Below are 26229 nucleotides of genomic sequence, written 5' to 3'. Positions count from 1 at the left end.
TGGTAATGTTGTGTAACTTTGCCAACAAAGTCACTTCTAACAGGAAATTGGCAAGCACCAGGGTCTGCTCTATGTATGCACTTTATTCCTCGACATATGAAGTTGCTCACTTCCTGGCGAGTTTGCACATTTACTTTTGCGTCTTGGCATACTCCGGCTAATGAATTTACCCTGCATGGGAGCTGGCAAGTATTTTACCGTTGCCTAACTGCCAGCATGTACTCTATTTGCTTGTACAATTTGTGGCACCTTGTTTTTTTAACTGACAATACATTGCATGGTAATGTTGTTTTTGACACATTTCTGTACTGCTTGCAATGGTTTTGAATAACCAAGCAATAATAAATGTACTTACTTACCCTCCTTCCATCTTGTACCTTGCTTTCCATGCCTCCAACAGTGCAGTCTATTTATGTTTAGATTTATTTTGTTGGTTTCATTCAATTAAGTGACTAACACACAGTGCGGTCTATTTAAACTGCACGTTTATTGTTGGGCCACTCCTTTTACAAAATGAGCTTTGAGGCATGTTTAAATTAATTTGTTTTTATTTACTGTCCTCCTGTGTATCTCTAACTAACCATCTTTTTTAATGGATGACTTGTATAAGTCCACTGCTCGCGTTTGGGGGGGGGCTACCTTTTGTCTTTTTCTTTCAGCACTCCATGGGCATGTATGTGTTTTCATACTATCTTCCTCGAGTGCTGCTTTTTTCCCTCAAGTAACCTCCCCCTCCACCACTTGATCACTGTTACTCCCGTCTTCCAACTTGTACATTGCTTTCCCTGACCGTACCGGTGAGGTATTAAAAAAAAAAAACATTTTTGGGAGGGCCCTGTAGCTGCATGTTTATTGTTGCACGACTCCTTTTACAAAATGAACTTTTGTGCATGTTGGAATGTATTTGTTTTTAGGTCTCGCCTACGCAGCGCGCAAGCTCTACTTTGGAGTGACATTTTGGAATCACACTGTACTTTCTTGGAAACTCGTGCATGTAATGCACTCTTTCCAATGAGTACTTGTGCATGGACAACGTTTACCTTGCGGGAGCGAGCAGCAGCGTCATCTGTTTGCAATTATCACGCTTTCGAAACAGATGACGCCCCTGCTCGCTCACGCAAGGTAAACGCTGTGCGAGTCTCGCCCCCATCTGAAACCTTGTTTTTCTGTCCAGTCACGGCCCACAGGACCAAAAAAAATGTAGACAATTGCAGAGCGTTCACATGTACACTGTGGGCAGAAAGAGTTCTTAAGGGAACGTTTTTCTGAATTACTCTTAAAATTCGTCAACCGCAATCACTTTAAAACTCCCCCCGTGGCAAAATAAAAAACGCATTTGAATACCACTTTTCACATTAACTGGATTGCTCGGCAAAAGCTGTGTTCCTCCAGCTCCGGTGTAACCTTACTGCAGCCAGAACTAAAACATATGAAAACGCGCGCGCTCTTTGGCCCTGACTTTATATCCTGCGATCTGCTCGGGTGACCACCACCCTTCTGATGAGGCGTGCCCACCCATCAGAGAACAGAACGACGAATTCACTACTTGTAAACGTTGTTTAGCTCTACAGGCGAAACAAATGGTCTTGCGGAGTCAAATTATCTTTAACTGCTTCAGCACTTTTGAGAAGGTGCCTGTGATGTGTGTGTTTTTCTCCTGATATTTTTTTCAGGTAGGCGTTTTGAATGTGACGATTCTAAAACTTGGATCTGAACAGATGATTAAGTATTACGTGCTTTCTCGTGCGTATGCGTTTTCTTTCAGAAATGCCAGAACGGCTCCAAATCATGTGGTGGCATTCTAGTCAGCCACCTGAAAGCACTTTCTTTTTCGGGAAGTCGATGAGTCCTGCTTGTACGGTTAGGGAAAGTGCATTACCAAAATGAAGCTTTGTTAACCGAAATTACCCCACACACAAGTTCTCCATAACAGGCTGCACCCGCTCAAGTCACTGCTGCTGTGCTGGTTTAAAAGAACCGGCATGGCGTGGTTGCTGTTTTGCATATAACCTGCAATACTCTTGTATTCTGGGTTGAGTTAGATAACTGGGAGTTTGAAATCCAAAGACGGTCTCAAAGTAGTTTGAATCCTGGGTCAATTAACCAGGACTGAGATTTGGGTGTTTAAAGAAATCCAGTTTATCAGTGTTTTCAGTGAACACCATGCCCACCGATTTCAGGCCTAATCTGGTTTCTAATCTGGCTTTTTTTTTTTAATCCAAGTCATCAATGTTTATGTAGTGCATAGCGTCGCATCCACACACAAGGGATGCCAGAGTGCTGTGTATTTAATTACACCTTTTCACTGTGTATTTAATTACACGTTTGCTGGAGTGCTGTGTATTTAATTACAAGTTTTCACTGTGTATTTAATTACACATTTTCACTTTTTTGAACGTGCATTTCTTGATAATTAAATGCACATTTCATTACTGTTGCCAGTGTGTTCTTGTTTTTCTTTGTGGCACTTTTGTAATCTGTTTTTTTCCGCTCTCCAATTCGTCATTTTCTTTTTAAAGTGGTTTGTCTTTTCAGCTGAGCTTTTATCATAAGACGTGGTTGCTTTCAAGACCTCAGTTTATATTTTATATATTGTTTTTACCAAATGCACCTCTACGAAACATTTTCCTTTTGTACAGTTTATTTTAAATGCAAAAAAATATGTCCTTCTGTTTGTTGGTGGGGAGATAGTTCAGCATGTTCTGAGTTCATTGCGGAGAACTAATGCCATGTGCATTTTGCATATTGACATTAAAGCTCGCCCTGCTCTGTTTTTCAGTCCTAATGCTTGCTGAATACACACAACTCTGTAGGAGGTGCACTAACACACGGTAAGCAGGCAAGCCTGTGCCCATTGACCAGCATGAAGTGGGAGTGCCCCGCAATGCTTGAGGTATACACTGCCATCTCCTACACAATAAAACAGACTCTTAACTGTAGACGTGGCAGAACCCAGGAGAATGCGCCCCATGGCTAAACACTTAAAAAGTCCCAAAGGCGAGACCTATTGGCTATGCCAATGCTTGTTATTTACTGTTACAAGAGTGGAAGCTGCTCTTTGGGTGTGGTAAATAAAAAATGAGAAGGTGGCAGCATCAGGAGTCATGCATCTGTATACATCATTCTATCATTATAGCCAATAACTCTGAATTAGCAGCCAAAAGGCAAGACATGTTGGATTTGTCAGTACTTGTTAAAGGTGAACTATACTCAAATTTCGTCTGTTGACATGATCTGGAACTACATATTCTCTAATGCCTTTGGCTGTTAAAGTACAGGTCATGACAACAAAACGGTGTCTCTTATGGCAAGAAGCCATCTAGTAATCTTAAGTTAATAGCAAGCATATAAGAGTGAGATTTAATAAGAAATAGTGCAATGCAGCGCAGCAACCAAAGTTGCTGTGCTGCATTGCGCTAGGAGGAGACAGCGTCCCAGAGCCATATCAAATAAGAAACGGCTCTGCTGCTCACTTTCCTAGCTCTGGGGCACAATCAGGCTATCCATAGAGCCACACACACATCTAGGTGTGAAAGGGATGTCTACCATAAATTTTACCCTTCTGGTACAAAATACTGTGCCTAGACATGCTTTCAAACTTTTCTCACATTTAATGTGTGCTGACCAGTGCAGCACACAAGCAATGTTGGAAAAGTTAGAAGAAATTAAAAAATGTCTCCTTATTAATGCCTACCTTAAGAAGGAATCATCTTTTCGCACGAAGTCCCGTCTAACATTTTTAGTAGATAATGATTTTGTGCTAAAAACCATGCGTGGAAGTATGTTTCCTGTCCAGGCTAGTGTTGCCACTTGGCCGGATTTTTGCAGGCCTTCCCTAGATTTTTAAATACAAGTCTGTAAGAATGGTGGCAACCCTGGTCCAGACCTGTCTTCAAAATGTTTTATTCTAACTTGCCTAAATAAATTAGGACCCTGCTCTAAACAAATTGGAAATGCAGTAGCCATTCCAGTGTTTTTTCCAGCTATTTTAGCTGCACACTGAGTCTATTCCGTTTTTAGCATTTTCTTTTTAAACATATGCTCTAAAATGCATTACGGAACCTTGTGCTACTCCCGCACTGAACCGCAATCACTCATTTAGTACACTTGCTCTTTAAGTAACATATGTTTTTTACAACCTTATGGCTTTAATTAGGTGACGCGCTTTTGAAACAGTTCCTGTACCTTTGCTCTCGTGTGCCACCTCACCTTCTACTTGGAGCCCAACTCCAACAGAACCATCACATTGATGATGAATGGTGTTTACATGTGACGCACTGCATAACTACCAAACCCGCCCACTAATTGGCGTCTACAGTAACCATGCGGATAGACTACATGTTCGCAGGTGGTGAGGTCTATTACACGACGGGCCAATCAGGAAACACTGAAAATCCCTTACCAGACCTGTACTATACAGCGGCAATATTAGTGGTTGAGAGAAGTGCTCATCAAAGAGCTGCCTGCCCAGGTAGTACAGGTGCGCTCTTCTTAGGTGACAGCTCGCTGGGGAGCCCAGCCAGGACCTTGAGGAGGACACCAAAAGCACCAGCACCTCACGGCCAGACATTTATGGCAACAGCCCCGTGCTGCAGCTTGCACTATCCAGATTTACTTTCCACCCTTAAGTAACACCATCAAGAGCTGAGCTCATAATCCGGAGAAGCGTCGCAAGAGGTCTTGGGCATGGACATCGACAGAGGACAGGAGCGCACTGGCAAATCCTTCTCCATGCAGGTTAGTGTGGCCGCCATCTTGGAAGGGTTCTGGTTCCCTTTCATCTGAAGTGGAAACAGATGACATGTAAGGCAGTGAGTGAGTGGTTCTTAATTTATATATTTATTTATTTATGCATTTTTATATAGCGCCAACTTTCCCCAGAGGTATTAGAGCGCCTTACAAATGAACGAAGTAAAGGAACAAAGGAATGACAGTAGCATGGAAGTAGGTGCAACTACTTATAGGTGCTCCTGGTGAATGTTACATAATAACAAGTTACAGATAAATTAAAGATTATAAAATACGAAAAGGAAGCACAAATAGGGTTGAATCAAGTACAGAATACATCTTTACAAAAATTGAGCTCTTCTAACCTGAGTGTCATGTGGCAGTCTGGGCCATGACTTGGGATAAGGTGAATTAATCACAGAAGTGTCTTTGGAAGAGAAGAGTTGTTGAGTAATGCAATCCACAGCAAGGATGAATTACAAGAGTTGATTAGCATAAAGGCACCGACAGAGCACACCACCTTCAGTCCTTCTCCCAGGCTAACCGCTGATAAGAATACCGGTTGCCAGGATGAACGACTGAAGAATGGAACATTACTTTTAAAAGCAAACATGGTGAAACATTCCTTGCGCATAGGCACGTGGTACACAAGTACATCTACATCTAACTTAAAGGGACACAACACATCTTCCCCCTTAACAAAATACAAACTAATAAGTTACAATGCAAGTAATAATAAACAAATAACAATAATAAAAAAACATTAAATAGATTGGTCATCATCAATTAGATTGGTCATCACATATATAATCATCTAACCATTTTGGTTTATTGCGAGTGCGAGCAGATCGTTCACCAACGTCATCAGTACAAATCTCTGTGGTAATTGCTGCTGCACTGTTATCTTCACCAGCAATTTTAGTTAAGTCATTCATAACTGCTGTAGCATTATTATCATTATCAGTTACATTGGTAGTGTCTGCTGAAATACCATCATTAAGTACCGTGCCAGAAGCTTCAGGACTAACACTAGTACCAACCATGCTGCTCTACACAAAAGAAGATTCAACAGCGGGGAAGTCACCAGTGCCAGCGGCAGGAGACTCTTCAGCAACATGACAATCAACACTGGTATCCGCCAGAACACTGGACTGAGTAGTATTGGTACCGCCAGATTCACTGCAAATAAGGTCATCATCAATAAAAAAAAATATTGAGACACCTTTCTTGACAAAGCTGGATTCTCAGTACTTTTGTATAAATGAATTTCACTTTTAAGAACTGCAATGCGTTTCAAATTCCATACCTTTCCATCAGTCAATTGCACAGCATTGCGAAAGATTTTAATGACTTTCATAGGTTCAGAATATTGACTGTCTCCTTTCTTTACTTTCCACGGTTTCTTGACTTTAACCCTGGTACCTACACTAATGTCACATGTTTTGACATTATGTTTGAGATCATAAACCTCCTTGCTTTTAAAATTCTTGTTCTTAATTCTATACCTTAGAACATCTGTGGATACACAAGGTTTGTAAACATTAAACATCCATTCTGGATTACATTTAGTTCGAACATTTCTTCCTCTCATGACCTTAAAAGGTGATACCCCTAAAACATCATGAGGAGAAGTCCTATACATCCAAATGGTCTTGAATAATTGCAACTCCCAATCACTGTTGTTACTAATTGCTGATTGTATGGCATTTTTTAATACCCCGTTGAAGCGTTCAATCATCCTGTTTCCACTTGGGTTGTACAATGATGTAGTACAATGTCTTATTCCTACTTTTGTCAAAGTAGCTTTTAGCTATTGTACGCCATTGTCACTAACAAGTAGTGCAGGAAGTCCTTCACCCACAAAAACACAGTCCAGAAATGTTATAACTTCTTCAGAGTTAACCTTATCAACAATTTTTAAGACTGGCCATCTTGAAAAAAGGTCAATTACAGCCAACACATATTTTTTTTGAGAACCAATGGGTCCCATTATATCCATAGCGACTGTATGCCATGGTGCTTTAGGAATTAAAGGATCGGCCATAGGCGGTCTAAGAGTGACAAGTGTTTTATCAGAATTGGCACACCATACACAATTTCTGATGACCCTCTCAATAGCTAAATCCATGCCTGGCCACCAATACCACTGCTTGATCCTCTGCTTGGTTTTAACTACACCACCATGCCCTTCATGACATATTTTAATAATGTCATCTCTGATTTGTGAAGGAGGAATGATTCTGTCTCCTCCTCTAATGTTCTCATGTGATATAGAAAGTTCATCACGAACCTCCCAAAACTGTCTAAATTCATCTGACAATCTACTCTTGGATGGCCATCCATTAGCAATGAAAATAAACATTTTCTGCAATACATTGTCCTTCTCATAAAGCCTTTTCCATTCACTCTTGTCAATGTTAGGTAAACCTTGATCATGAACTAATGCAACTTGAATATTTTCCCATTCATGGTCAGAACTGTCTAACATGTTTGTGGGCATTTGTGATAAAAAATCTGCCACTACATTCTCTCTACCAGGGACATAAACAATTTTGTAAATGTAGTCTTGCAATCTTAATGACATCCTAGCAATCCTAGGAGAAGCATTGAATAAACCTTCAGTGGTCAAGAGTTTTACCAAAGGTTTATGATCTGTGCGAAGAATGCATGGTCTACCCCACACAAATGCTCTAAGATGTTCAAGAGACCAGATGCAAGCTTAAGTCTCTTGTTCCATTACCGAAAGATTTTCTTCAGTTGGTGAAATAGCACGGGAAGCATAAGCAATTATGAATTCCTTTCCTTCTTGATTGACCTGGGAAAGTACACCACCCAAACCTTTATTGCTTGCATCTACAGTAATAAAGTTTTTAAGTTCTGGATCAAAAGCACTTAAGGCTGGTGCATCAGAAATTGATTTCTTGATTCCTTCAAATTCTTTATCACAATCAGCAGACCAATTGAATTTGTTCTTGTTTTTGAGTAATTGGCGTATGTTAAAAATTTTACTTGAAAAATTGTCAACAAATTTGGAGTAAAACTCCACTAATCCAATAAATGAATGTACTTCATCTTTGTTCTTAGGGTGAGGGGCGTTTAATACAGAATCCACCAAGGAAGGCTTTGTGCACACTCCCTCACCACTGATTACATGTCCTAGATAAGTTATGGACTTCACGGCAAATTTACATTTAGTATATTCAACAGTTAAACCTTTTTGTTCCAGAACATTTAACACCTCGTTGAGCATAAAATCATGTTCCTGTCTGTCTTTTCCAAAAACTAGAATATCGTCTTGGAAACATCGTACCTTGCTAAATTTACTAAAAAGCTGGTGCATCAATTTTTGAAAAATTGCCGCAGCTGAGGCAAGCCCAAAGGGTAAACGTTTGTACTGGAAGCACCCTGAAGGAGTTATGAAAGCAGTTAATGGTTTACTGTCATTAGTGAGAGGAATCTGATGATATGCGGCAGATAAGTCTATGGTAGAAAACCAGTTTGCATCCTTAATTAAACTAAGCATATCAGACATTTTTGGCAGGGGAAACTTGTCTACCACAATATTGTTGTTCAGGTGTCTCAAATCAATACAAAGTCTCAACTTTCCATTACTGCATCGTGCGACAACAATCAGAGAAATCCATTGCGAGGATTCAATAGGTTCTATTATGTCGGCTTCAACAAGTTTCTCAAGTTTTAAATCCACCTCTTTTCTTAATAAAATGGGTATGTTCCTAACTTTATGAATTTTTGGACAAGCATCAGGTTTTAAAATTATCCTGTGTTCAAAATCAATAATTTTGCCAATTTCTTTACTGAATACTTTAGGAAAGGAATTCAAAATGTCCTTACACAAATCTGTATTGTCATCTAACAACATGACAGGATCATTGCTATTAGGGTTGAGTATAATGCCTAAACTTCCTTGATCTTTCCAGCCAAGTACTGAATGACCCTTTTTTGAAACATAGAGTTTCCCAAATGCTTCTCTTCCTTTGAATCTAAACAAAAGGGACCGATAACCTACCATATCAATCTTCTCTCCTGAGAAACCTTCAGGCTGGATATCAGGTGGAAGTAAATAATTTCCTAATTTGTCTACAAATTTGCTTACCCAAACCTCCTCATTCACAATAGTGTATGGAGATCCCGAATCATCATACACCTGAACATTCACTCCACCAAAAGATATTAAGCACAATGGTTTCTTTTTGTTGTCTATTTTCTTATCATTAATATTTAGCAAAAATTACTCTCTACCTTTATAATCACCGTTACCAGAATTCTCAGTGTCTGTGATTATGTGAGAAGAGAGTTTTTTTGACCAAATGTTCTTCTTCATCAGAATTAGTTTCATTTCCATCAACACATTTCATCTTGGAAAACTTTTTTTTGTGACATACTTTGGCATAATGTCCCGCAATATTACAATTAGAGCATCTTTGTTTCAATGTGGGACAAAATTTACTAGAAGCCAAATGTGAACTACTATCACAGCGATAACATTTAAAATTTTCATTCTTTTTGGAGGAGTCATATTTTAACGATTTTAAATTAAACTTTCTATTCTTGTCAGAAGGATTCTTTTTTAAGTACTTTTGCACTGCGGCTGGATAACTCTGCCTTTCTTACAAGGGCTAAGATGTCCTTTAACTCTGCATCACCATTGATCCATAGACGATCTTGAATTGATTGGTCCCTGGTGTGCATGACCACTTGGTCTCTTATGAATTGATCCTGTAAGTGATCAAATTTGCAGTCATCTGCAATAATTCTAAGGGCAGATACATAGTCATCGATAGTTTCAGTATGTTCCTGTTTTCTATGAAAAAAATTGTACCTAGTAATGCCAATGCAGACCTTGGGAGCGAAATAATAGTCAAAGTCTTTCAAAATGGTTAAAAATTCATTAGTATCACCACTTACTACCACCTTCTGCATACAATCATATGCTTTTATCCCTCCAGGACCAACAGAATGTAAGAAAATAGTTCTTTTCCTGTCTGCTGACATTTTGTTGTCTTCATCAATAGTTTTGATGAAATTAAAAAAATATGCCCTCCAGTCCAACCATTTCATAGAAGGTTCAATTCCTGTAGGCCAGAAAGGTTGAGGAGGCTGAATAGTATAACTTTGGGAAGCCATGTTGAAATAGAAATATTATGTTGATGTAAAATAAATTAATAAATAATAAGAAAGGAATAAGAAAGAAAATAAATAAATATAACTCAGAAACACTCAATAGTGAGTAAAATGTACAGTACCAGTAGTGTTGCAGTGAATAAAGATGATGAATTCACTCTGTAGCCATTTCCGATTTGCAAGCGTTTGATTTATTACTCCAATTAAACTCAAAATGGTGTCACGTTTCCCAGCGTGACCCCAATGACGAAGGAACTTTGAAACGTAATGAAGCGTGCTGCCGTTCTCTGCATCAAAAGTAAACAAGTTAGTTCAGGCACTCGCTAAGCGCTCGCACCACAATCACGTGCGCGATGATTGCCGCGAGGAAGGCTTGCCTCACCAACTCACATGCGATGCACTCCCAACAAGCAGCAACTTCAGAAATTCAATGGAAGTATGTAATTGAAGTTGGATCGCATACTGAGCAATTCCAGGAACTCTGCCCACTCAGCGCGCCGTGTGCATCAGGAAAAACAAAGTTGAAAAGGAAGCAAATGGCGCTGTCATGAAGGAGTCCCTGAAGTGAAGATCCAACAGACATGGAAATCTTCAAGAAACAGGAGAAAACAGGTCCGTAGAAAGTTACGAGCTTGAAACTGATAATTTGAAGAAAATTAAAATTCCGTCGAAATTGTGGGTTCTGAAAGTCGATGCCTTTTGTAGATCGTCACCAAATTTGTTGGGTAATGATGAATTACAAGAGTTTATTAGCATAAAGGCACCGACAGAGTACACCACCTTCAGTCCTTCTCCCTGGCTAACCGCTGATAAGAATACCGGTTGCCAGGATGAACGACTGAAGAATGGAACATTACTTTTAAAAGCAAACATGGTGAAACATTCCTCGCGCATAGGCACGAGGTACACAAGTACATCTACATCTAACTTAAAGGGACACAACAAGAGTTTTAAGCTCTGTTTTGAAAGTCCCGAACGAGGTGGAGGTCCGAAAGACTGGAGGTAGCGAGTTCCAAATTCTAGTCGCATTGCCTGAGAAGGATTGCGCCATGAGTCTTCCCTCTTTGAAAGTTGGAGGTTGATTTTTTTGAGTTTGTTGGCCAGGTAGCGTGGGGTGGAGGTGAGTAAGGCTTTATGGGTGATGCATGCAGTCTTGCACATTGACCTAGCTTCAATGGGAAGACAGCGAAGAGAAATCAGTATTAGTGTGATATGATTATTATTTTTGGCACCGTAGACGAAATGTGCCGCTGAATGGAGAATGGATTTTAGAGGGGATAGGTGCGATTTGGGGAGGCCAGCAAGGAGACAGTTGCCTTAGTCCAGTCTGGAGAGACCCAAAGATTGCACCAGAGTTTTCAGGTCTTGCTCGGGAATGAAACGCAAAATCCGCCAAAGAAGGCGCAATTGGTAACGTGTGTTCTTGACCATGGTGTTGATTTGGGAATGTAAGTTGAAGAAGGAATTCAGTTTTCAAGGGATTCTGAATTAAATGATGAGATGTCATCCAATCTTGGACAGAGTTGAGGGTGGTGATGAGGAATGAAATGTGTGCGTAGGACACCTTTAGTTAGAGTTGTGTGTCATCAGCATAGAGGTGATAATCTATTGTCCGGGCTCCCCTTCGGGTCTGCGAAGCCTACTCAGCGGGTCCGCGACTGCTTAGAAAATTAAAAAATATTAACAGATGAATAAAGTGTATATAAATACAGAAGCAAAATGTAAAGATAACAATTTTAAAGGGTTCTATAAATGTGGAGAAATGTGAAATTGGAGGCTAAAAGTGTGGTCAGTATCATCAGATTGATTCATGGCAGCAGTGCAAGTGCATCAAACAGATTATAGTATGGACAATGAGTGCCCTAAATCAAATTTAAGAAAAGCTCCAGCCTTCCCATTAAAATACATTTCGATTTTTAAAAATATTTGTTTGCGCATTAGATGAAAATGTTAATCATTTGTGTATTTGTTTGATGAATGCTTGTTACTATATTTTTGTGCACTGTTTTGCGGTACAAATCATAAACAATGCCTACGTTCGGGGGAACCTGTCTTCCTGTAATTATTTAGTGGGGTCCCTTGATCAGTAATGATTAAGTAGGGGTCTACAGAAGTCAAAAGGTTAAGAAACACTGATGTAAGTTATAGCGAATTTATTAATGTTGCTCAAATATTAAGTGTTGTCAGAGTTTGGCAAACCCTGAATGTAAATTTCAGAATTCTTGTGATGGACTCCTGTTCCATGCCGGATCGCTCTTCATACAGAGTGGAAGATCTCCCCTCATCTAAGGTATCCACACTGTGACTTCTTCCTGAGGAGGGCATTACTTAGCCTACTCTTTTGTGTGTGTGGGTGTGTTTCACCTCAGAATATGGCAGAGTGGAATTCATATGATTGGTTTGTTCATCTGCTAATTTACTCAATACTTTCATAGCTGCCACGTTTTCAGTATTGTTATGTGTGTCATTTTCAATTCTGCAGTGTGATTATGTGTGGCATTTCAATACTTTATATGTGATACGTTGAGTGACACTTTATAATGTGTTCAATAAATCAATTGTGTCCATGTGATAAGGTTAATTTTCAGAAAGGAACATAGCTGCCAAGGTTTCAGATTGCTTATGTGTGACACTTTCATAGTTTACTTATGAGTGACATTCAATGACCAATGTGTGACACTTAAGAGTGACACTTTCTCGTGTGTAAAGTTAAGCAATGAGGTCCATGGAAACAGATAAATACCAGCATTACACCCATATGAACAATGAGAAACTCAAAGAAGATCTTGAAACTGCTGCAAACCCCTGAAATGGAAGGGCGCAAATCTCTATCCTGTGTTTAATTTATTTTATAGCGCTCCTCATACTAGTGTAGTGTGTCCAAGCACTTTACATCATTCACACATTATAGAGAGACAAAGTATCCTATGTGTGTAAATCAGTCTATAGGGAATCTTACATGAGACAAGTGAGGATTTCAAATTGTAGAATCACATATCATCCATACTAGTGGGCCGTATATTTTAAAGAGTGTTTGGTTCGGAGAAGCTCAACCATAGGATTTAAAATGTACCACAGTGGTTGGTTTAACTAAAAACAATGTGTGTCAACCCAAACTAAACCTTTTAGCAATATTAGTATAATGAAAGTCTGGGGGGGGAAACCGTTCTCACCTATACCACACAGTTTGAATGAAGGTCCTTCATTGCAGTTTCTAAGTAATTGTGTTATATTAGGATTGTAACTTGTGGACTGTAAATAACAAAATGATCTCTGTGACAAAAGCAGTAACCCATTGAGCTAGCCACATAAAATGCACTTTTTGCAACAGGCATATTAACCCTCTGTGCTACTTCATGGTGGGTGAAAACTGCCACTAGACAAAACACTGATCTTGCTCCAGCAGGGACATTATTCACGGGAGTTATCTTGGCATGATTTATTGTTACCAGAAAACTCCTAGGCAAACAAGGAATTCGGAAGAAGGTGGTTTTATTTGTGAAAACACAGCACCCGAGGGGAGAGGCGGTCCCCACATCGTTGTAGTTAAAAGGACCGATTCCCATGTCCTTTTCACTCGCGGGCAGATCCAGTAAAACAAAGGTAAGCGAGCCCAGCACTAGCTGCAACTGCTTACAAATACACATTGCATGAAGTAAAGTAAATCAAACTGAAACACCGTCAGGAGGGGGTAACCTGGCTATGCAATATGCGGCCCCTGCACCACAACAGCTGAAGAAAACAATATTTTATTGTTGAAAGAAAAACAATTCCTACCTTAGAAGTTGAACCAACATAAAAACTATTGGGGAAGGAGGCCGCTGCACTTCGAGGAAAGCCTGCAGTAACCGTCCCAGAAAGATAGGCCCATAGTCTCACAACTCTGCGCTGCAGCGTCCTGCTGTCTTGGGCTGCCCTGAAGTGTCCGTCCAGGGCCGGCTTTAGGGTGGTGCGACCGGTGCCACCGCACCGGGTGCTGGCTTCCTGGGGGCGCCGTGTTTGCAAGTTTATTATGTTTTTGAAGCACCTGCTGCATTTCTTTCCTCCGGCGTCACATAAATGTCAAGATAACTCGTGTGATTAATTATCTTCCTGGAGAGAGATCAGCGTTTTGTATAGTTGAGGTTTTGACCTCTGTGAAGTTAGTGCAGAGGGTTAATATGCCTGCTGCAAAGAACGTGTACCAAGTTGATTACAGAGTGCCTATAATGTGAACAGATCAGCAGGTTACTGCTTTCAAAAGAGACATCCTTCTGTTACTTGCCATTTATAACTTAAAGTCCTAATATTCAACAGTGAGCTATTAACTTTCATCATAGAACTGCATACACACTGCAAAGCATACATTAGAGCATTGATTAATGTTGCATAAAGGGTTAATTTGACTAGAAATCGATTCTTATTATTAAAGAAAACTACCAACTATGCTGTTTCTTTTTCTGAGTGTGTGCTTCTCCACACCAAGCACTCTTAAACTATACTGCCTACCAGTATGGATGACATGTGACTCCTACACTTTTAGTCCTTTGGCTTATGTAAACATTTCGTATACTCTAATTTAAAACACGTATGATTGATTGTCTCTGTGTAATGTGTGTGTGATGCAAAGTGCTCTGACACCCAACACTAGTATGAGTGGTGCTATAAAACTAATTCAATGTATCTGAGAGAGTGTGGTTATGGAGACTGTTAAAGGGTGCTAGTGAGAGAATACGTGGTGGAGGTGGACATGGGAGGGGGGCGACAACAAACATTGTCGCACAGGGCACCACCAGTGCTAAAGCCAGCCCTGTGTCCGTCTATCGAGGTCAGGGAGGACAGTCAAACTCTGGCCGGAGGCAGCAATTTATGGAGGCCTGGGTCCGTTGGCAGGAAATTGAAATTAAAAAAAACATATCCCGCTGCCGCAGCCTGCGCCGAGTCCGTACCCTGCAGCATTATAGTCAGACACAGTCTGTCCATGTGCACTAACCTGAGAGGCACCAGGGGCCCACTCTGGCAGAGGGAGCCAGTTCAATATAGAAAGAACAGTGTGATCCTCTGCAGATATGGCCGCACATGGCCACCAAAAGGTGTCAGTGGCACTAACCTGAAAATTTTAGACCTATTTCTCTCCTCCCTTGGGTGGCTAAGATCACAGAAACACATGTGAATAACATACTCACAAATTTTCTTAGTTACAATAACATCTTGGATCCGTCTCAGAATGGTTTCCACCCAGGCCACAGCACGGTAAAACTGCTCTTTTGGCCATGACGGAACATCTGCGGACCATTCTTGATTCCGGTCAGACGGCGGCACTGATCCTGCTGGATCTTAGTGCCGCCTTTGACACGGTCTTGCACGGTATTTTGCTTCAGCGGTTGGAGGAGGTGGGTGTGGTTGGCTTGGCTCTGGATTGGTTCAGATCATATCTAACTGACAGATCTTTTTGTGTATCAGCCCCCCCCTTTCTTTCTCGGACCCCTTCCATCGATCAGGGGGTGCCTCAGGGCTCGGCACTTAGTCCGTCATTATTCAATCTGTATGTTCAGCCTCTTGCGGCGGTCGCCAGGCAGTGGGACCTCACCATGGTCTCCTATGAGGATGATACGCAGCTGGTGGTGACCCTGGTTGAAGGTTCCACATTAAGCGCCTCTAGGTTCAGAGACAGCCTGGCGGCCGTCGCGGACTGGATGACTTCCAACTGCTTACAGCTGAATGCTAACAAAACCGAGGTTTTGTTAGTAGGGAAGAACGCTAGCCTCTGGAGTGAGAGTTGGTGGCCGAATGTCTTGGGCAGTGCTCCTAATCCTAAACCGGTGGTAAAGAATTTGGGGGTTTGGATGGATTCCTCCCTCACTTTTCAAGACCACACAAAGAAAGTGGCCGGCACTTGTTTTGGTCTTCTACGGGGTCTTAAGCCTCTTCTTAAGTGCTTTGACCCCCCAACACGCCAGCTGATTGTCCAGTCAGCTATTCTATCTCGTCTGGACTATGCTAGTTCTCTACTTTTAGGGGCTAACCAGGCAGAAATAACACGGCTGCAGCGCGTTCAAAATGCTGCCGCTAGAGCCTTATTTGGGCTCCCGCGCTTTTGCTCTCCTGTCAGTGCTATTCGTAAACTTCACTGGCTCCCCATAATGGAGCGCATTCAATTTAAGACGCTCTGTCTTTCATTTAAGATTTTGAAGCTGGCTACTCCTAGTCTGCTTAGCAATCTACTTGTTCCATATATTCCTTGCGCTCCTTGGGGCAACACTTGGTCACTGTCCCCCGTATTAAACGCCTTCGTGCGGGGGGGGCGGTCTTTTCGCTGCTGGAACTCTCTGCCTGTCCAGATCCGTAGCATGACCTGTTTATCCGGCTTTAGAAAGGCGATTAAAACTTTTCTTTTTCCCCCTACTTAACGCTCTTCCTTCTTATGCTACTCCTCGTGCCGTTCTCCATTTTAGTTATTTAATTCGCTCTCTGATGCTGCAGCGCCGGGACGCCCCTTTGCTGGGGCAGCTGTGCACTTTATAAATCAGTTTAACTTAACATAATTAACCAGGAGTGGGTGTGGTAGCGCCAGCTGCTGAAAAATTGCAATACAGGGGAGGGGCAATTCCCGATTCACTTGGCTGGCTCTACACTCACTTCTACGAGCAACATGGAACTGCAGACCACGGAAAATGGCCATGGCAGGTCTCAGCGGTTTACAATGCAGTCATCTGAGCCCAGCCCACCCCAGTAGTCACTCGTGATCACTCGCATGTCTCCCTCACAGTGCACCAGTGCTTGACTAATGCATTTTAGTGTGGACCACCACATAAAAATGCGTTAGTCTAACGCCTGATGTGGGGTACTTGAAGGACTGAAGAAGTCTCTTTTTTTTTTTCAACCTAACTGCCTAGAGAAGGCCTTAAAACAGGTGCTGCACTCACTCACCTACTGCATGCTTCTAGCATTATTGCCCCAAAAACATATGTCATAAACACAGCACAGGAGTCATTTGTGAAAAGAACTCCAAGCACACTTGCTATCACCTGTTCCACTTTACAGATTACCCTTTGGCACTGACTTTGCACAGATCCTCTGGCGCACCTTCTGTCCTGTTTTTGCAGATACCATAGTCCATTCCTCATTATTGCTTTGCCAACACTTGACAGACTTATCATGCAAAAGACACCTTGTGTTTTGTACTGTAGACCACTCCCTACAGAGATGTCTATCACACTATCTACGTCCACCATTTTCAAAGACCCAAGACACACCTCTTCAATTGCAGAACCCCACCACCTACCTTCTACCCATATGTACCCACCTTACACATAGCTTCTGCCCTCCCTATGTCCAACACACATCGGATGTTGTCTCTCCATTTGCTGAGAAAATTGAATAATTTCTAATCTGATCCATTAAGTGAACCAATCATAAAGTGAGTGAAAAATTCGAGTTAGGTTGCTTGGTGATAACTTTCAAAGTAAGATTATATCTCAATGATGCTGTGGCACAGCACTGTCTGGCAAGCTGCAGAGGAGAAGCATCTCAGACGAAAGGCAGCTGAGCTACAAACTATCCAGAGGCCCTTAGTGGGTTAACTCAGTGACCGACTGTATTGCTTCGCCTTTCAGATAATACAGCTCCCACACTGTGGCTCAACACTCGGTGAGGCAGGAGACATTAACACAAAACAAACAACACCTTTAGAAAAGGGTTTTATTTTACAAAATGCAAAGACTCTCTTTTTAGAATAAGGCTTGGGGTTTTATTTTACACAATGCTCTCTAACTGGAAAGCTTTCCCAGATGCCAAATGCAGAACATTCAAATATACAAAGAGATCTATAAGTTTATATGCAAGCAAAAATAACACACTCGGTAAATGCAACAGTTAAATGCATGAATAATACTGATGAATAAACAAGCAGCAAATATGAGATAATATGAAGAAAATATATTATGCTGGATGTCCTGCAAGAGATCAGAAAGATATATATACACTGAATACATCAAATGATTACTTTGGATGTGCACCTCAACTCACTCATACATCACAAAGAAAACACCTCAAATGATCAAAGCCACTGGCCAAACATCACAATGGCAATAATCAAAGCTCAAACACCTCAAATGACCACAGCCACTGGAACCACGCATTGCAATGGCTCCAGTCCAAACGCAACACTTCACCTGGTGCAAACACTGCATCTTAGCCCACTCCTGACCAGGGGATTAACAGCCGTGGTAAGAGCCTCAGCAACCAGGGTTCCGCTCTGAAGTAGACGCGTCCGTCCCCGTTCGGATTCCAAAATCCCGGTTTCCAATTTAACAACCCTCAGCTTTATAATCTCAAAACACACCAGAAGGTTCGAGAGAAATCTTCCCCCCTGAGCCAAAGGAATCTTACCAGAACAGGCCAGCTTCCAAGCAAGCATTCCCTGGCAGGAAGGAGTTCCCATGTCCCATTCTCCAATCTCGCATGTTCCAGCCTTTATCTTGACGAAGCTCATGAAAGCCTTCCAGGGTACATTAAACAATCGCTCACAAAACAATCCTTGAACGTGATTAACCCAAAACAACTTGCAAGCGCTGCTGTGCACGCAGAAAAGCTCAAGCCAAGCAGAGTCAAAAAACAGGATGACATGAGGCCATGTCAAAGCCAATAGTAAGAACTTCATAATTCTACCAATGTGCAACACAATGCACATTTGTGAGCACACTGCTTATAGCATCACATACTTCATATCTCAATGTATACCACAGTGTACATTTGTGTACCACTGCTCACAGCACTGCACTTCGAGACCAAAAAGTACATTCCACACCTCTCTCTCCCTCTCATGCTTTCAAATGCACATCCTACACGTTCTGTTCTTGGCAAGGTTGTTCTACACTGTGACCGCTCCCACTGAAAGACAGCAAGATTACAAGAAATAAACTTTTAAGAGAAGCAAGGCATATGCAGGACGTTGTACATTCATGCTAGGATAAAATAACACACCAAAGTCAATTAAAATTATGGTAGTCAAAGGTCATCACAGGGTGTCGGACCACAAGAGTGCCTCTAGCACTACACCGACTAAGCTTTCTTAAGCTCAAAGACAATCACACAAGCTGCCTTCTATGCCTCCGCTGCAGTGGATTACAAACAGATATGAATTGAAGCTGTGGGTTTCTACGTGTTAGAGAGTGTGAAATTGGAGAGTCAGCAAAGAATGCTCTAGTTCCTGTCCAGATTTCAAAAGTTACATGTGGGCCAAGATATTGGCTGGCAGATTTGAACTTTTTTGACTTTCTGTGGCAGCATGCAGCAGATAGAGGATTAAAGGATCTGCACAATCCCCAGCCAAACCACACAAGTAGCATGACATTGAAAATCCATGATAACCTTACCACTCCTTGACCATGGCGACCCTCTTTTCTGCCTAGACACTGGGCAGCAGACTTGGAATTGAATACAACAGAGTATCAACTCATCCTTGGTAATAATACACTGTCCCGCTCTGGGACTTGAGACTGTTGTGAGAGACTCTCAAATAAGCTCTGAATTGTGTGAGGTTTCATTTATGGGCAGTAATGCATGGATAAGTGTGAGGATGTGTTACTCTAACTTTCAATGAGTGACACTTAGTAGAGTTGTTCCTTTTCCCCCCCATTTGCAACCGTTATCATGTGTAAGCGTATGCGATGTAGGCAGCGGCCAACTTGTATAATGCAAACTATTGGAACTGTGATTCCGAGTTCAGTGGGGGCGGGGTCAGGTACATGCATAAAAATAATAAAACATAAAAAGAATAAAATATTGCTTAACTATTTAGTTGGTCTTTTGCCTAAAGTTAACTGAATATAAAATGTAAGGTTTACATACACCTTAAACGAAAATTAAATACAAGTTAAACTAACCTGTGGGAAATGCATTGTTCTGGTGAGAAGGCAAAGATGATTAATGTCATCGCTTTAGATGTATGCGTGTATAACCCTCCAGTTACACACACACACACACACACCTATAATTTGAATCCAGGTTGGGGCCTTGAGGAATAGTGACACATATTTATAGTGCTAAGAGAAACCACCCTCCTGTGATAGATGTTTGAAACTTAAAATGTGTTTTAAAAAAAATACTGTGCCCACTATATGTTGTAGAATTTATACTTCTACGACAGAAACCAGGACATACAAAAAGTATTGGGGCAATGGACTACATTGTCTTAACTGTCCCTCAATTAGTACTTAATTGCTTAACTTGTGGTGGACAGAGATGACTTGTGGACCTGTTGCATAGTTTGCGAAGCCCCCCACTCCAATTGTAACCTGAATTCTCAATCCACTGGACCATGCCTAAGAGAAACCACATAGAAAAACAAGATGGAAAGCTGCCTTTAATACGCCTTTTCCCTTACGAGACCATTCATGTCTTTAAAAACGTCATATTGCAGAAATATGGCTTTGAAACTGCCTGCCAAATAAGGCATCCAGCCTCCACTCGCTGGTTCAAATCCAAGTCCTTAAAAGTTTCAGAATCCAAAGATTAAAAAAGTTTGACCGGAAAAAGCCCCTACTAGCTAATGTGACTGTCCCATTTGAGGCCATTTTACACTACTAGCACGAGGAACATTTTATTGTTTAGTGAGTTCCTTGGAAAGCAAGATATACAGAGTGCAGTGGAAGCCTCTTTTTCATCATCACTGTGCAAGCAAGCAGTGGTGGTATGACAGTGGTCTATTGTTCAGCCCGGCGACCTGTCAGCGGATGTACGTCGTTACAACGCACACTTTTACAACGCATGCACTTACAACGCATTTTTTACAACGCAACATCCACTACAACGCATTCCATTACATCGCAGGACACTACAATGCATTTTTAAAAACTACCTTTACAACGCATTCCATTACATCGCATACTACCTTTACAACGCATACCATTACAACGCATAATATTACATTGCATTTAAGGTAAGTATTGGATAGTATAGGGGTAAAAATTACTAATCTTACTCCAGGGGGTGGAACAGTAGAGTAATTGTTGGATAATATAGGGGTAAAAATTACTATTCTTACTCCAGGGGGTGCAACAGTAGGGTAAGTGTTGGATAGTATAGGGGTAACAATTACTATTCTAACTCCAGGGGGTGCAACAGTAGGGTAAGTGTTGGATACTATAGGGGTAAAAATTACTATTCTAACTCCAGGGGGTGCAACAGTAGGGTAAGTGTTGGATAGTATAGGGGTAAAAATTACTATTCTAACTCCAGGGGGTGCAACAGTAGGGTAAGTGTTGGATAGTATAGGGGTACAAATTACTATTCTAACTCCAGGGGGTGCAACAGTAGGGTAAGTGTTGGATAGTATAGGGGTAAAAATTACTATTTTAACTCCAGGGGGTGCAACAGTAGGGTAAGTGTTGGATAGTATAGGGGTAAAAATTACTATTCTAACTCCAGGGGGTGCAACAGTAGGGTAAGTGTTGGATAGTATAGGGGTAAAAATTACTATTCTAACTCCAGGGGGTGCAACAGTAGGGTAAGTGTTGGATAGTGTAGGGGTTTTAATGTAATATTATGCGTTGTAATGGTATGCGTTGTAAAGGTAGTATGCGATGTAATGGAATGCGTTGTAAAGGTAGTTTTTAAAAATGCGTTGTAGTGTCCTGCGATGTAATGGAATGCGTTGTAGTGGATGTTGCGTTGTGAAAAATGCGTTGTAAGTGTAGTGCGTTGTAAAAGTTGCGTTGTAAAGGTTGTATACCCCTGTCAGCAGACATGATCAGACTTCTGCTTTTTTCACTGATTTATGATTTTGAATTGTGATGCAAATATAAATGCAATTTTATTTTGCTAAGTGTTAATGTGTGCCTTGTGTCCTTTTGTGTGGTGGCAAAGATCATGCCTCTCACATGAATGGCCATAGCTTTGGAACTGAAATTCCGGGACATAGTCAGGCACAGGTGGACGCTGTCCTGTCATGCTTGCAGACTTGGTATGTATTAAGTAGACACAGGGCACACTGGTTGCAGGTTATCAAAAGAACCACTCCCTGAGTGGGCGTTACCTTTATTTCACTCACCACGTCTGGCGGGCCCATAGCTCAGAAGTCCTATGGTGTGGCTATTAATCCCCTCTCTCTGTGAGGTGGGACTTGGATGTTCCCATCCCTCACAACACTACATTCCTCCTTATCCCCGGGAATGCTGACCACAAAAACGTAATGAAAGAGGAGTATAAAATCAAAAAAATCAACTGTGTTAGACCACCCAAGGTATGCTCAAACATCTCCTCAGCACAATGTCCACTGTCACATAGACTGGCACATAGACTCTATAAATTTGTGACGGGGCTTTCAGCTGATATCCTGGGCTTCCCCTCTTTTTTTATTTGGGTTATGTCCTCTCCGGATCGCAGCACCGGGTCTTTGGTGGACTGTGAAGGGGATCTGTTGTTGGACAACCCTCTTGACAAAGCACTGCTGTTCTCAGCGGCTCTTGGAAGAGGCAAATTTTTCTCATGACATGTTTCAAAGTCCTCTGTTGTGTCTGGTGACTCTCTCCCTTATGGTGAAATGTGGTGGTTTGGTGGGAATCAGGGTGAAGGGGTATCTGATGGTATCTCTACCACAGGTCCATCTTTGACAACCACTTTAATCCAGCGAGGTCCCCTATGATATTGTCAAAAGTGGTCGTCAGATGCCTCGCCTGTCTGATCACAAGGTTGGGACTCTCGTATCGGCACAGATTCTCACCACCCTAGGTTGTTTCAGTTTCTTGGCCACTACGATGGGGTACATCCATGGGTCAGGTCCTGACACTTTCTTGATGATTCTAGCGTCTTCTAGTTCCTTCAGCCCTTGCTTGACGTTAGTGCTCAGATGAAACCTAATTCAGCGGCATCTGAGTGCTATTGGTTCCATTGATTTGTCAATGTGTAAACGCACCTCTCAAATCTTGAGGTTTCCGATCCCACTTGAACAGTGCAAAAGCTCTTGCACCAGCATCTCTGCTGCTGACGCATGGACGGGGAAGGTGAAATGGACCAGGCTGAGGTCTTGGGGCATCTGGCATCCGAGGCAAAATCCAGTCATTTGTAGGAGACGTACACCTTGGCTTTTGGTGTTGCGTCATGCTGGCTGAGCTGCACCCAGAATGATCCTGCTGGTTGCAGGGGTGAGGTGTTTCCGTAGGCATATACATTTACTGTTATGAGCTTGAGAGGTGGGGCTGTTGGTATTTAATGGCACAGTTCCGACACCATGAAGTTGATGGCACCTGTGGCGATGAGGTCTGTGATGGGGAGTTCAGAACGTGCAGCAGGCGCTGAGGTACTGCGTGTGCCTGGTGGCTATTTAGCTTTATTGCATGAGTGGTATTGATAGTTCCCGGAAGTCGTCATCCATGTCGCTCCCTGCAAGGATCTCCGATGTAGTGTCTAGCACATGTACTGGCTTGGGACGAGGTTTCACCATCTTTGAAGTACATTGACACACCTTCGCAAAGTGGGTTGGCTTGCCACACACGGTGCACTTCTTGCCTCTCATTGGGTAGTGCCCTGCATGTGGGTAAGGCCCTCCACACCACCGGCAAGAGTGTTGGGTGGCTGGGGTTCCACCTGCAGTTGTTTTGCTTTTCAGAGTCTCCTTTTGGGACTGCATTGGCCAGCTGAGTCTTGACTGCTCGGTGCAGGGCAGTGTCCACATGTGAGGCACGTGCCTTTGACAGCTCCTAGGACCTTCTCAACGTGAGTGTGTTCTTCATTGGCATGTGGGGCACTGGCAGGATCTGCTCTTCAAGGTTGGATGAAGCACATTCTTGAATGAACTGTATGCACACTTCATCATCTTACTCAAGGAGGATGCATGTGCTGGTGTGTTTTTTGGTGCGGGCAAAGAACACATCCATGGACTCTTTCAGTACCTGTCATGCCGGGCGGAGGAGGAAACATATGTAGTCCAAGTTAGTGAATGGTTTAAGGACTCTGTAATGCCCTTCTTGAGGGTATAATATATGTATAGAGGTTCTGCTTCAATGACCCTCTTCTCAATTTTGTGAATGTGGGCCACCTCGAGGTGTAAAAGGAGTGGCCTCTTTCGCTCAGTGGTGATATCCAGGGCCCCATAGTATGTTTCTAAACGGTTAATACAGTTTCCATCGAACTGCTTGTGTCGGCGGTGGTCCAGTGATTGCAAAAGGTTCCAGAACAGGGGTCGATGCCACGAGGTTGCAGAGTGTAGACGGTGCGCTGTTGACTACGGTTGCTGCATGGATGGGACTGCTGACGGTCGGACACTGCAAGTGTGGTGCCCTGTTGCTTCTGGGCAACTGATGTGCTGCAGTGGTTCACCTTACTTGGTGGTACTGCTGATGGTAGGTGGAGGTGTGGCCACTTGGTCATCAGAATGGCTGCCAGTAGGCATTCACGCACAATTCCGCCCTGCATTGAAGCAGTACTAATCTGACGAGGGCAGTGTCATGATTCGAGCCCCAGGGACACACTCCCCATGTGTAGATAGTCTCAGACTGTGGATGTGGACAGGCATCTGTGGAATTGGACTGTGCTTGAGGGAGTAGTCTCCCTCCTCTCACCAGAGCCTGCTGGTGTCACGGCAACAAGGTCAGGGCTGGTACAGCAGTGCCTCAGGTGATTCTGCACGATGCAGAGATGCAAGGCCTCTCTTGCAGCGAACTGGGGCCTAATGGTCCTCCGCACGAGTCGTGCACCATGTGTTCTCTTCTGGCACTGTGGCGCACAGTGCTGTGCAGTGCCACAGCCTGGCTGGACAGCGTTGGGTGAGGCCGCACCGCTAAGGGCAGAGCGACTCTGCTTGCCATGGCATGGTGCTCCACGGCACACTCGTGGGCTTGAGAGGGGCCAATGTAGTGAGTACAAGGCAGGGTCAAGGTACAGCATGCCGTCGTTGCCAATGTAGAGTCGCACCTGCAGGCTTAGCACGCATTAAGTAGACACAGGACACACCGGTTGCAGGTTTTCAAAGGGACCATGCCATGAGTTTGGCGTTACCTTTATTTCACTGAGCAGGTCACCACGTCCGGTGGGCCCATAGCTCCGACGTCCTAGGGTGTGGCCATTAACCCCCCTCTGTTTGAGGTGGGCCGTGGATGTTCCCATCCCTCCCTGATAACCAGGCTGCCCCTCAAGTTCTTAACTTAGCTCTACAAGCTCCACAAGCCCTCTTATACACTGCTGCAGCATGACAATACACACTGTACAGTGATGGAGAAGTGTAGCTCACTGGTTAGAGGAGGCATACCCTGAAGCAGAGATCAGACCCGGGACCTGGGTTCGATTCCCGACGCGGCAGGGTCCAGAACCCAAATGTCCACGGACTTGATAATTCTCGCTTCGGTGCCCACTCTAAGCACGAGTTCACACTATGCAGCTCTGGGCAACAAGCCTGCTTAATCTCCACAACGGCCCCCCGCGGCGGGATGCCTGGCTTTCACCTTGGGGATGCCCAGTACGGTTTATCTTACAGGGAAAAACCAGGATGGGTTCCCAATGCAAGCGCCAAGATGCCCGTAGGGTGATAGCTGCGCTCTATAAGTACCTCAACCAATCATCAATCAATCATTACTATAAGCTTGAAATCCAAATAATTGTTTTGAAGTTTACACTTCATCAGTGCCTAAGAAGAAGCTAGTCCATCCTGTTGCTCATCTTCCTGGCCACTCTGTTCATAGCTTTGTGACTTGAACCTCCAGGCTGTAATCATCCTGGCACTGATGGCATTGGTCCTGATCCTACTTTTCCTCCTCATTCTGGTCCTCCTTGTCTTGGTATTCGAGGTGCTGATCATCTTTGCCCTGATCTTGGTCCCCCTAGTTCTTTGTTTCCTGGTACTTTTAGAACGTTTCCTTAGCAACCTGGCTCTCCTGATCAAGTTCACGCTATTCTAGTTTTTCATAGTCCTTGACCTCTTTGAGATTCTGTGCCCGTTGTGCCCGTTGTCCCCGATGCTCTTGATCCTGTCCTTGTAGTGTTGGTTCTCCCGAGCCTTGTTCTTCTGGCCCTGACCCACTTCATATCCTATTCTTGGTCTCCTTGGTCCTGTTTGTCCTGGTCCTTCTTGTCCAATTGTTCTTGTTATCATAAACTTTGCCTTTTGGCCATCATGGCCCTTTTTGGTTCCCCCAGTCTTGGCCCATCTGGCCCTGTTCCTTTGTGGTCCTCTTGGTCCTGGTCACCGTGTATTGGTTCTCCTCACCTTCAAACTCCTAGCCCTGGTACCCCTGGTCCTGGTCCATCTTGCTTCTTGCATCCTTGCACTCTTAGTTCTCTTGGTTTGGGCTGTCCTGGTACTCCTGTATCTGTTCTGTTTCCAGTTAGTCCTACTGGTATACTATAGCCATTGATCCAGGTTCTCCTTAGTTGAGTCCTCCTGAG

General features: G+C 42.9%; 2 protein-coding genes across 2 annotated transcripts in view; one reads left to right on the top strand and one right to left on the bottom strand.

The window, feature by feature from the left end:
• Nucleotides 1-4538, bottom strand: part of ATR (ATR checkpoint kinase) — a 434398-nt gene extending 429860 nt beyond the window's left edge. Inside the window, exon 1 of the mRNA XM_085633621.1 lies at nucleotides 4403-4538. The gene's annotated coding sequence lies outside the window, so the exon portion shown is untranslated. The remainder of the gene's footprint in view (nucleotides 1-4402) is intronic.
• PLS1 (plastin 1) overlaps nucleotides 4434-26229 on the top strand; it is a 533668-nt gene continuing 511872 nt past the window's right edge. The window contains exon 1 of the mRNA XM_085633623.1: nucleotides 4434-4737. The gene's annotated coding sequence lies outside the window, so the exon portion shown is untranslated. The remainder of the gene's footprint in view (nucleotides 4738-26229) is intronic.

This window comes from Triturus cristatus, chromosome 11 (genome assembly GCF_964204655.1).
Source record: "Triturus cristatus chromosome 11, aTriCri1.1, whole genome shotgun sequence".
NCBI lineage: Eukaryota > Metazoa > Chordata > Amphibia > Caudata > Salamandridae > Triturus > Triturus cristatus.
This window is presented reverse-complemented; position numbering and strand designations above follow the sequence as displayed.